Source organism: Haliotis cracherodii, unplaced genomic scaffold (assembly GCF_022045235.1).
Source record: "Haliotis cracherodii isolate W230 unplaced genomic scaffold, xgHalCrac1.p SCAF_16, whole genome shotgun sequence".
Taxonomy (NCBI): Eukaryota; Metazoa; Mollusca; class Gastropoda; order Lepetellida; family Haliotidae; genus Haliotis; species Haliotis cracherodii.
This window is the reverse complement of record NW_027266271.1, coordinates 7,100,481-7,113,320: the sequence shown is the minus strand read 5'-3', so window position 1 is coordinate 7,113,320 and position 12,840 is coordinate 7,100,481. Positions and strand designations below refer to the sequence as shown.

General features: G+C 38.6%; 1 protein-coding gene across 1 annotated transcript in view; it reads right to left on the bottom strand.

Moving 5' to 3' along the window:
* The window catches only part of LOC139463778 (la-related protein 4-like), a 53,895-nt gene extending 41,495 nt beyond the window's left edge, over nt 1-12,400 (bottom strand). The window contains exon 1 of the mRNA XM_071245074.1: nt 12,211-12,400. The gene's annotated coding sequence lies outside the window, so the exon portion shown is untranslated. The remainder of the gene's footprint in view (nt 1-12,210) is intronic.
* Between the last annotated feature and the right edge of the window lie 440 nt (nt 12,401-12,840).

Sequence of the window (12,840 nt, the reverse complement as noted above, 5' to 3'; positions counted from 1 at the left end):
CAGGGTACTTGGGCATGGTTTACATATGTAATATACTCTTCAAAAAAAGAAATTTTGACACCGACTTTCAAAATGTAATATAATGAGTTTGTTTAGGACACAGAAACCATAATTGAAACACTGTTTGAAGATCAATGTACACAATGTTCAAAACATTAATCGTGTCACCTAGACAGACACACGTACACGATACAGTTAATGTCACAGTGGTACAGTAAATGTCAGTATCGGTTGTGCTCACCACGTGCATCAATCACCGCTTGACACCGACAACCAATAGATGCAATCAAGTTATTAATAACACGCTGTTGGATTTGCTGCCATTCATGTTGAAGTGCATCAAGAAGCGCCGGAAGTGTTTGGGTCGGTGGATTCCTTCTGCAAATGCGTTGATCAAACACGTCCCACAGATGCTCAATCGGGGACAAATCTGGTGACCGGGCTGGCCAAGGTAATATCTGGATGTTGTTGTGCTGTAAGAAGTCCTGACAAACACCTGCAATGTGCGGTTGAGCATTGTCCTGCTGGAACTGCCCGCCATGAACGTTGACGTGAGGAAGAACGTAAGGCTTTAGGATCAAATCTCTGCAACGTACACCTGTCTTTCCACTTGCCACATGCACGAGGGGCTTCCTACCACCGTGATGAATTCCGGCCCAGTGTTCACTGACAACAGTACGTTGGATTAACGAGGGAGTTTCATTGATTCTGGGATCGTCCTGACAACCACTCAGAAAAACAACAAAATTACGCAATTTTTCAACATAACGAAATGCCACATCTTTCCGAAAATGAGTGTCTGCGAGCCATTGGTATGCTTGAAGCAGGATTGAGTCAACGTGTTGTTGCAAGACAATTTAACATCCCCAGAAAGACCATTTGGTGTTTATGGCAACGTTGGCAACAGGCGAATGCAGTCAGAGACCATCCTCGGAGTGGCAGGCCATGTGTAACCAATAATCAACAAGACAACTGGATTCGAACAACACACCTACAAAATTGATTCCAGCCAGCAACAGTGACTGCAAGAAGCATCTCTGGCCTTCAATGAATATCTTCACAAACAATACGTCATTGTGTCAGATGTGCAGCGATTGTCGCCAGAAGACCCGCCAGACGTCCCATTTTAACAGGAAACCACCACCAAGCACGTCCACAGTGGTGCAGACAGCGTCTATGCTGGACGGACATGCAGTGGGGACAAGTTCTATTCTCTGGCGATTCTCGTTTTCACCTAAGCCACAGTGATGGACGGATTCGAGTGTACCGACGTCGAGGTGAACGTTACGTCAATTATTGTGTCATGAAAGAAAGATTGGTTCGGGGGTGGCAGCGTTATGGTATGGGTTGGGATTACAGCAAGACAGAGGACACGTTTGATAGTGGTAGAGGGAAATCTCAATGGACAGCGCTACCGCGACGAGATCATCAGCCCTGTTCTACCGTTTTAGCATTGTCATTTCCCAGGCATTATCTTTCAACATGACAGTGCCTGGCCTCATATTGCTAGACTTGTTCAGTATTCTCTTCAACAAAACAATGTGAATGCCACAATGTCAACCACGTGTTCCACAGACACTCCAGGAACTTCAGAACATGCTCCAACAGATATGGACAGTTATCCCACAGGACTTTGTGCAACGCCTGGTCCATCCCAGAAGACGAAGATGTGTTGCTTGCATCGCAACCAGAGGTGGACACACATGCAAGTGATTCGTAATTGACATTTTGACATGTTCATGTTTTTTTATGAAATCACACATTTTCTGAAGTCAGTATGGCAAATTAAACCATTTGAACACTTACAGGAGTCTTTTATCTGTTGCAAACTTTTGTTGTTCAGTATATTTTAAAAAACATTCCTAACAATTCTAGGGTTATCAGCAATGTTTTAGTATAATCATTGGTGATTTGATAAAAGAGATAAAAGTAAATATACCCAAAACTTGGATTTCTAAACATATTGTAAATGATATCATGAATGACGATTAGTAATGTGTAAAAAATGGTGCCATTTACAATGTTCCTATCTTTCAGCTCATTTTCAGTCCTTTCGCTTTGCATAAAATGACAGTGGATGATATCACAGAACAGAAAATTTTCAACAGAATTCAAAACTGAAGTGTATTTGTTTGCATGAACGTTGAATTTTATTCTGCTTCACTTCTACTTACCTCTGAGAGAGAGGGGGGTTAATAATGTATGTGTAATCCCTTTTCAGAAACAGATACTAAACAACCAACTCTAGCACGTCATTTATTATACACTGCAAGGTAAGTTACATTGGCATGGTGAAGTCATGATTCAAAGGTATTATGTAACATTGCTGTTACAAGGGGAAAATTATTTATTAATAAGTTTCTGTGAGTTACGCTCCAAGATCAATTTAATTTCAACAGAACATATCATTTTTCAACAAGGAATTAACCACATGGTACAAGATCACAATCAAAATATGCACATAATAGCAAGACGAAGCTTCTTTTCATTCAAATGACATTATAATATTCTGCAGAATCTTAGTTTTAGGTTTTGCTGTTCTGTGAGAAATACAAAATATAATGAACATGTGAATGTTGCTAAGCATGCTTAATGCTCATTCAGCAAATAATCCAGTTATCTGACAAGCAATCTCAATAAAATCAGATCTTTTACTCTGGACGATACCAGTCTGCCATCTTCCATGTTGATGCAACAGCGCTCAGAAATGACAGGATGTGTAAAATATCCACCAACAAATAGTGCAACTTTGTTTTTGTAGTCCAAATTTCATGATTAGAAGGTTCACCAACATATACTTGTGTAACAACACAGTGGGGTCGCAATAAATATTTATCCCAAAACTAGGGGTGTGTTATAATACAGTACTTTATTTCACAATTTGATATCCTTTCATTTTGCAGGTGATTCACAACCCTGAATCATTTATCAAATTTCAGAGATCAAGGAAAAGATATGGGGCTGAAACATTGTATGCACTGTGAAATGATTTTAAAACCATCAACATTCCATTCCCAGAGTTAACTGCTGGCAAAACCTTGTTCCATCTCTTACTGACCTTAGATATGTCAGCAAGTCATCCTGGTGTGGGTACAAAACACAGACTCAATGTGGTCAACAGGCAGCAAGCAGCAGCAGCAACAAGCAGCAGCAGCACAAAAGGAGCTTTGAGTAATCATACACATGCAACCAGTGCTATCCTAATATCAAGCATCAGTAGTTGAGTAACACGCCAGCTCATCAATACTACTACTGACCAATCTCATCTCAAGTCACTGCCCATGTGCTGTAATGAAACTGTAAACAGTGCTGGTGGGCTGAATCAAGACGCCATCTGGAGAGCTGGTCAGCTCAACTAATCTAGCTGGCCTCAGTAGTCAAGGGAGATTACCTCATGAGCGTACTGTTCGCAACTAGAGGAATTAGGTAGCTATTGTGCCATTTCCTGCTCATACAGCCTCCAGCATATATCCCTTCAGCCATTTCACCAGATTAAGATTTTAGAAGATTATGAAAACAATTTACAATCAATATTCAAAAGACATATGCTCAAATCTCCATAAACCATTGTATAACAGGATTCAATTATCAACAAACAACACTGAATTATGATAAATACAAATCACTGCTTAACAATCATATGGGAAAGTATGTATTTTCAAAAAGGTACTCCCAACAATGAATCAAGGAGGACTGCAAGGGGACAGTTTTTAGGCTGACAACAGGTCAGAGGCAATGATAGTTTCTCCCTGTAAGTTTGAAAGGGTCAACCCTCTCAGCTGTCATCTTGGTGAAAGTAATGAATTAGCAAGACATGGTATTCATACATATCACCTTGTACAGGTTGTGACCCACATATGAAGGACACATTCAAATATACATCATAACATTAGGCCAAAGGAAATAACTGGCATTCTGACTGCATGGATTTCAAAATAATAAGTAAGATTCAGTAAACATTGTATCTTAAAAATCATTTTAATGTTAATAAATTCTTCAGGTTGCAACTTCAGGTAGGTTGTAAGTAACTGTTTCACAAAGCTTTAAAAACCTAATGCTGAATGTAAATCCCTGGATTATGGCCATTAGGGCAGATTCATTTCTTAACCTTGATCATGAGTACAACGGTTTATGAGAATTCCATTCTGCCATTGGTTACTGATTTTTTACCCAGTAAAAGCAATTGTTTTGTTTTTTCCTCAACTGCTTTGGGTAATGCATATTCAGCTGGCAATATTAATCCAGAATATGTAATAACAAATCTTGCCAATGAATGTCAGTCATGGATGTAAGTTTTCTTATCACTGTTCTTCACTATGTTAAGTGCTGCTACATTTGAAGTAACAAATATCTGCCGACTCATGGTTCACAAGACAACCCCGAGAGACACTCCAATTTAACCCAAGCATTGGGTGATACATACCGGTATATATTACGCAATGTCAGGAAGAGTACTCTCAGTACAGAACACATCTTCGATTCTCAGAATCGCAACATGATTCAACTGAAGACAGAAACATGAACATGTTGAAACCAATCTCAATCATGGAAGATAGGTCATGGCAATACACCCACACAACAAAACGGCTGTGTTTTGTCACAACATGCACAAGTCATGATTTATATATGATTATATATATATATATTCATAATTCGGTGGAATTTCACAGTTGGTTAAGTTTGGTTAGGGTTGAAGAGTATAATTTCATTACAACTATGATTACAGGTGTTCTCATGTTTCCTATTTTTTTGTAATGAAAACATCTTTTGTGATCCCGGGTATTTCAGCTGCAGTATGTGTATTGGGATAGACAGCATTCGTGGTAGTATAGCATCAGACATGCATCACAACAGCGATACACATCAACAAATCATTACACATGTACTTGACTTCAAGTACATAGACAATCCAGGTGACAATGGTCAAGATCATGGTTCACAGTGACCTAGTTTTTCAGAAAAATGACAAGGGATGATAAACTGTAAGGACAAACTGTAATTGCAAGAACATCATAAATTAAACAGCTCACTGACAGATGTCACAAACCTTCAGCATAAGATCACAAGAAATGTTAAGACCACTTTGGAGGACGAAAATATTTGCTCATAAGGGATAAAAGAAAAACCTTGATTCACCAAAAAATGTGCATATTATTTCCTTGCCAACATGGATGTGGATATTACTTATAAGCAAAGATACCAAAATAAGTGTAGTCAATAATGAGAAGTTTTGCTTTAGCTTTTCCACTTACGGGTAAATACATGTTTTAATTGATTACAATGAGAGATGTCCCCTTCTGTATGACATCAAACATATTTCATGCCATGTGGTATACCTGAACATTAACATGATTTAGTTGGTTCTGGCAATGAAAAGCAAAATGGCTCACGACCAACATATTCCACATTTTTTTTTAACTCAACTTGAAATTACAGATTCTGTCCCTAATGTTATTCAAAACCCATTGCCTAGTTTCAGTCACTTCACAATGAAAGATAATATATAATTCTTGACAGATACTATTCCCAAAATTCACAACTTCCATAGCCAACGAAAAACTTCATTACACATTCATAATGTCCATAAGATAATCTATGTTTCATAAATTCCTAATTATAACTGAGTATCCAAATAATGCACAACAGTTCTGACATGGGTCACTGTCAGCAAAATCAAGCAGGCTAAATACTGTAGGCATTAATAGGTCAGGTACGGAAAGGCAGGTAACAGATGACATGAGTATCAATCTACAACAGGAAGGTGGAATGTCACACAAAAATATAAACAAAAGAGGCCCAACTGACAACTGTGGAGTCGCCCATCAGTACTGCCCTATCTGGGATGTTTAAGCACCGAAGTCACCTATACAGACATGCATGAGATACTGAAGTTGGGCACGAGCAAGGAATCACCACCTCTTGTCTTTACAAATTCCCTGGTAACTACTGACAATGTTCAGAGTGGTACCTAAAAAGCACTCAAAACATAATTATATGGCATCTGCTCTTCTGTCACAACCCAAACCATTTTTAGTTTCAACAGCAAAATTACCAGTGGCATAGAGGCTATAAAAAGCAACCTTCACTTGAGATGACAATATAGATGTAGCATCCAGAACAAAAAATTAGATGGAAACTATATGTCTCTTCTTCAGCTTTGTAATGCCATGAGACCAAATTATTATTCCAATAGTTGCCAACACCTGTTGCCACCTTGTTTTTTCTTCAGGTCAGTCATAAAGTGTTAAACAAAACTGCCAATGACGATACTTGTGTTTCTCTACCTACAAGATATTTCCTGGGAAGAATAACTCTACCATCACATTCCTGCACTCCTCTGGCATTGGGCCAACCTGTTATGTCCCAGGTAAACACAGGCACTCTCCAAAAAGTGCACACTCTCGTTCAATGACAGGCCTATTACAGGGAAATAAAGCCACAGAAAGAAGGAAAATTTAAACTAGCATGTTCCAGCACAGATCTAGATTCTGCCTCCAGCTGCTCTTGCATCAGAGAAGCAGAAATAGGATTAATGTGGAAAGAGGAGTCATGTATTGAGGATTCATTAATAGCAGAGTCATGACGATCTAATAAAACATAAATTATGTGTTTGTGCGAAACAATGCTGACACAAAGTAGACCCACATCAACCTAAGAAAATCAAATCATGTCCCTCAGAACATTGTTTCTCAGGTAACATTGATCTGGGTGAACAGCAATGATGTAACGAAGCTAAATCTCTTGCATTTAACATGCATATAAATCTAACCCTTTTTAATTTTATCATGTTTGGCATGATGACATCCAGCACTTGATTATTTAAATTGATTTCAGTTGCACTGGGTGCATGTTGACATGAACAGCTGGTTGCATCAGACAGAAAAAGGTTGCACCTTGGTCCAATTTTTTTATATGAAAGTTGAAACATTGACCTGCCTCAATAAGTAAAATTTTAAATCTCTGATGTCAGTGCCATGAATAACACATAAAACAAGAATTGGTGATAATGATGTGTGGTCAAGGACACAAAGCTGATTTTTTGACACCCTGTACCCTTTCAATAGAAATATAAGCCATGAAATCTACCTCGAATGTGAGATGCACTGGGTCACCCATGGAATTGTATGTCAAGCAAAATCTGCAAGAAATATGACAAAATGTCAGACCTTTACTACACACCTGCAAAAAGGCTCACCGAATGAAATGGCCATTCTTTTTAGCCGAATCAGGTATAAACTTCTGAACGTACTTTTTTTTTTGTTTCATATACAGAAACTGAAATCAGTTGGTAAGGACATGTTACAGTTACTTGACTACACTTCCCCAGCTTTTGTATCGTATGTCTCAGTGTTTGCAACCATCTGCAGAAACAGTGATTCAGTGATTCAGTAAATTATCAGCAAATATCAGAGGTGTCTCAAACTCAGTTACCCAACATTGGGTTCAGTTGTATATTTGTAGAAAAAGCTATGTTGAAATTCAGGATATATGAAAAGTTAGAAGGGTTGACAACTATTCCAGCTTTAGGATGGCGAAACCATAATAATTAAAATAGACAGACCATCCAGTGATTGAAATTAGCATCAATCTACGTTATTGGAATATGATGACGTGCATTAACCAAATGAGTGAGGCTTACAACCGAAGCCCTTAGTCGCCTGTTCTAGTAGGTATCAACTTTTAACCAGATCTGCACAGGCTGGTTAACAACTATACCATACCGATGATTTGTTAGTTTGTTGTTTAATGCCACACTCCGCAATATTCCAGCTACATGACAGCAGTCTGTAAATAATGTCTTGACCACACAATCCAGTGATTGATGTCATGAGCATCAATGTACACAATTGAGATTCGATGACATGCGCCAACCAAGTCACCTAGCCTGACCACCTGATTCTATTAGTTGACTTTTACGACAAGCATGGGTTGCTGTAGACCTATTCTAACCCAGACCTTCACGGGTCCCAAACCTATGAACATGCTATGGACATAGTGAAAGGTAGAGTTCTTCTAATGCTCGTCACTTGATCATTGTCTTTATTAGTCCAATATTTAAAAATTTCATATTGCAGCGTTAGAGATCGGCACTAGCCCCGTAGTCCTTGCCAAACTTCCCAATAGTTAACGTATCATAAGGACAAGCAGAAATTTGAGATTTTAATGGGTTTTGCTACATGTTATCATTCTAAAAGACTAGTGGACTAAAACAGTTTCTATCGCTGTATTGAATCATCATCAATCTGAATTGGGGCTCTGAACCAATAATCACATGATCCTGGCATAAGAAAGGGGGCACAATCAAGGGATGCAGCTCTGTACAATCAACTGTGTCTTATTTAACCATGGCCAACCCTTGATGGTGTTATGAGAGAGTGAGTGAGTTGGGTTTTGTTCAACACCGCTTTTAACTGTATCAAAGTTACATCGCGACGTGTCAGCTTAATGTGGGAGGAAAGCCCGAAGTGATGCAGGTCTCGGACGTTTACCACTTAGGTGAAACCCATGAACACGGGTATGGTGCTGACAAACCTAGAAACATAATCAGGGTGAACTGGGATTCAAAACCACAATCATAGGTTTCTGGCGTGACCAAGAGACGCAACTCTCCACAGCAAATCACGGCGCCTAAGACGACTGGGCCACCCGTGCGCCCTTGATATGAGTGAAGTCATACCAAATGTGTCGAAATATTTTTCCTATTCAAACATTGTGGTTAATCTGCTAAATGAGGAAGACTAAATGCCAAAATCCAATAATATTCAATGTCTGAAAGTCCTGGGGTCGATGTCTTCAAAGGCACCTGAATCTAGGGCACACCTGTTTTTTTCCTGTAAAATATGTTCATTTCAGAGATTACATATTAATCTACCCCTCCCCCAACCTTTTTTAATGCTGTACCCAACAATATTGAACCAGACAATCCAGTGATTGATACAATGAGGGCTTTACATGACGCAGAAATGTGCGTCCAGTATGTACAAATGTGAAGAATTGATGCAGAAAAAAACAAGCATGAGATACTCATGTCACCGCCAATTTGACATGGCCGGTTGTGTGCAAGGCATCAGCTCCTCTGAATATGTTCACTGGACCCACAGCATGAAATTGGCTGGTTCAGGTGCCACTTGTAAATTGTGTTTTCACAATATTTCACTGTACACCTTGTCCAAGTTCCTTTGTCAAATGTTATACATCTCAATTAGGTAATTATTATTATAGTAACGGTTCTCAGAAAACCCTACCTAGATCTTTTTGAAAAATGTGCAAACAGTTTCCCAGATATACTCCAGTCCAGGTTCTTACCAAGAAAACATTCTTAAAAAATCCCAAACTATAAAAAAGGGGCCAGTTCACCACAAGACCTATCTTTGTGCCAAGTTTGGTAAAGAAATACTGTACTGTTTTCAAGCCAAAATCATTGCTATGGAACCTTGAAAAATATATTTTCCTAAAATAAACTTTCCAAAGGCACCAGTTCACCAAACTTGACATAGATAGGTCTAGTGATAAAGATATCTCTCATGGTTTTTGAGTTCAGTTAACATGGACGAACAGAAAGACATTCGTGGCAGGGGATAAAAATAGTGCATCCCTCTGGATGCACAGTAATATACATTGTACCAAATTCTTGACAAGAAATATAAAGGCCCTGTAATTAAGGCAATAATCAAATCTTACAGCACAGTACCCTACATCATTTTAGAACTTTACAAGACCCTCCCATTTCTTTTAAGGACACCTGAAATTAATTATAGGGGGTGCCCTGGAGCCCCATTTTCGTAAATAAAGGTAAAACTGTGCATGAACGTCCCATGAATTTGGGTACAATGACATGCATCAACCTGCAACCTCTTACGACAAGCATGGGTTGCTGAAGACCTATTCCAACACAGATCTTCACAGGCCCCACTCCTAACTTCAAAAATAAGGGTTATCTTATGAAAAGGACCCTTGACATTTGAACACTGACATTCATAAGGTGTTCTTGTCCTTTATAAGGATCAAACTACATTCACAGTAGCTCTTGCCATGTCGTTGATGTGGAACCTTCAATTGGACTTGTCATTGGGCTTATCTATTGCATATATTTTCAGCAAGTCACAGCTGTTTTCTGGAAGTCCTGGACTTTTAACACTAACAACATATTGCTTATTCTATTGCAGTTTCAAAAGCTGCTAAGTGCCATCTTGACAAAAACCTGGGAAACTTCATTACACCAACCTTTACAGGAAAAGTAGACCTGCGAAGATTCCGGGGTAGAATAGGTCTTCAGCAACCCATACTTGTCGTAAAAGACAACTAATGGGATCGGGTGGTCAGGCTCGCCGACTTTACTATCTATTCAAAACATTGTTATCAGTTTGCATGATTGGCCAATTGATCAAGGATGACGAATACATAATTGCCATAGGTTCATTTATAACCTCATTTTCATTTCAAACCAATGATCAAACGTGAAATCATAACTAATTTTCAACACTATATCTCGGATACTTTTCACTGCACTCATATGTCAGCATAATAACTGGTACCATCATTTCAAATCAAGATTTGGTACACTCAATATGAATATTTTCCCTTGTGATAAGGTAAATATCCTCCCGGAGGATACCTGTCAAACTGAATATTTTTTAGGTGCGTCCATGATGCCTGTATCCCAGGTACTAGAGTATCCATGTATCCAAGTAGAAATCACACTGCCTGCATACCTGCTACCACTGTGGTGTGAACTGACATAAAAGCATCACAATACAAGTAACATCAGAAGGAAATCAGAATCTCAATAACAATACAAAGAGAAATCATACACAAACCAGACATTCACTTGCCTGAAGATACCATTAACATTGAGTCGGAAGACTTGTACATTGATATGCTTTAGTGGGTAACTCGTTTTGTGATCAATCAAAATCTGGTCAGTCAACTATCAAGTCCAATGGACCAGACATTCACATCAATTGATCTTATGATTTGTGTGTACGTAGAAGTATGCAAAGTGTTTGAATCGAAGGATAAATGTGAAAGTATCCATGCCATTGTACATAACCAGCATCCTATAATGTGAATATCTTCAACATGGGCATCCAACCCCAATCACTCACAAACACCAAATGACATTCAACCTACCCCATTTGGTGTAGAGGAGCACACACTTTTGATATTCCGAGATATGAATTAGGTTCATTCATAGAACGTTCAGTAACAATGCCATTTCAAATAGTTGCCTACAGTTCAAAATCTAAATTGTGCACTCATGGGAACACACCTCAGTTCATATTTACAGGAACAGCACAAATTAAATAAATTGAACAGAACACATTAAAAAAGCTAAACCCAAAGGTTATAATAAGCTATTTAGTAATGAATAAAACAAGCCATTTGTAAGCCAAAGTTCATTATTATTTTAAAGAAGTCTTCTGATCAGCTTACAGTTATCCAGACACAAAAACTTACTTTCACAATGAATCTTCGAAATAAGCTTTTAGCTGCCTACTTGGAGACAGACAGTTCTAGTCCAATTTCAAGTTTGTGCAATCAAGATTTTGAGGAAGTGATTTGCATATGTTGATTTGTGTATATATGGTTTGTCTAGAATATTTGATAGTTCATAACGCACCTACTATATGGATATGTCACTTGGCTTGCCTATCTATCATGATATCGAGCACCACTGACCAATTTCACTTCACATTTAAGGGTAACTACAATCTAACTTGAACGAACAAGCACCAAACACTGGAGGCCGCCATGTTGGATTCTATATAAAGCATGTTAGCCATTTAGGGTGTCACTGGGACGCACTTGGCCTTCAAGAAATACACATCTTGAACTCTAGAACAGTAAATATTACATCAACAATAATCATAATACCCCCCTGTGCACTCTTTAAGTGTCTCACAAGTTCATAAATGCTGCAATATTGGACAAATATCACGGTACTTTTTCTGCATTAGGCCACATACTGATGAGACTACGCCTGCCTGCATGTTAGTTAGCTATGACTGAAAATTAGGTACAATACGTGTATGACAATGTTTTGCCAGCTTCTGGTTGATACATACCAATTAAAATTCCATGTTTATTATGTAATTTGTAGTTAACTTCAAACGATATGTGCTAGTTTTTATCGCACACGTGACTGCGGTTGTATCGCCGCATATAACATGGCGTCCAGACTCAACACGCTTCCAAGCATATTTCACTCACCTTCTGAAGTGACCTTCCCTGGAATAAATAAAGATATTTTCCAGCAAATGTAGAGTTGGGACACTTCCGCGAATCTAACAATATCGAAATTTCGATAGCTAACTATATATATAACGGCGAAATGCTATTAAATGGGTAGCTAGAGCCAGCTTGATCTGCCACTGAGTGATGTGTAGACTCAGTCACATGGCCTCACATATCCAACATGGCAACCGAGATTATCCCCTAATCAGTCAAGTTGTGTTACTTTTATTTCAAATTTCGAAATGGGACCTAAAATCATTAATATAAATTATGAGCACTTTTAATAATCAAAAAATATTGTTTTTCAATTTTATGCTTCCGTGCGAAAAATTACATATGTCGGATGGATCCACTCTGTTGGCGCGCGTGATGCGGTTCTAGGGCGAATCACTTACAGCTTGAAAGCGCTCCGCGAAATGAGATTTTGCATTCATGATCATTGTATCAGCCGTTTTAATTTCTGTCGAAGAGATCGCACAATCTTCCGTTTTATATTACAGTAGCAATTCATTCTTTGTCCCATTTTGTACATATGTGTGTATAAACTGCCACATTAAACAATGCAGTGTGTTGTTATCGGAGAAAGGCGCACCGACTCTGGCCTTT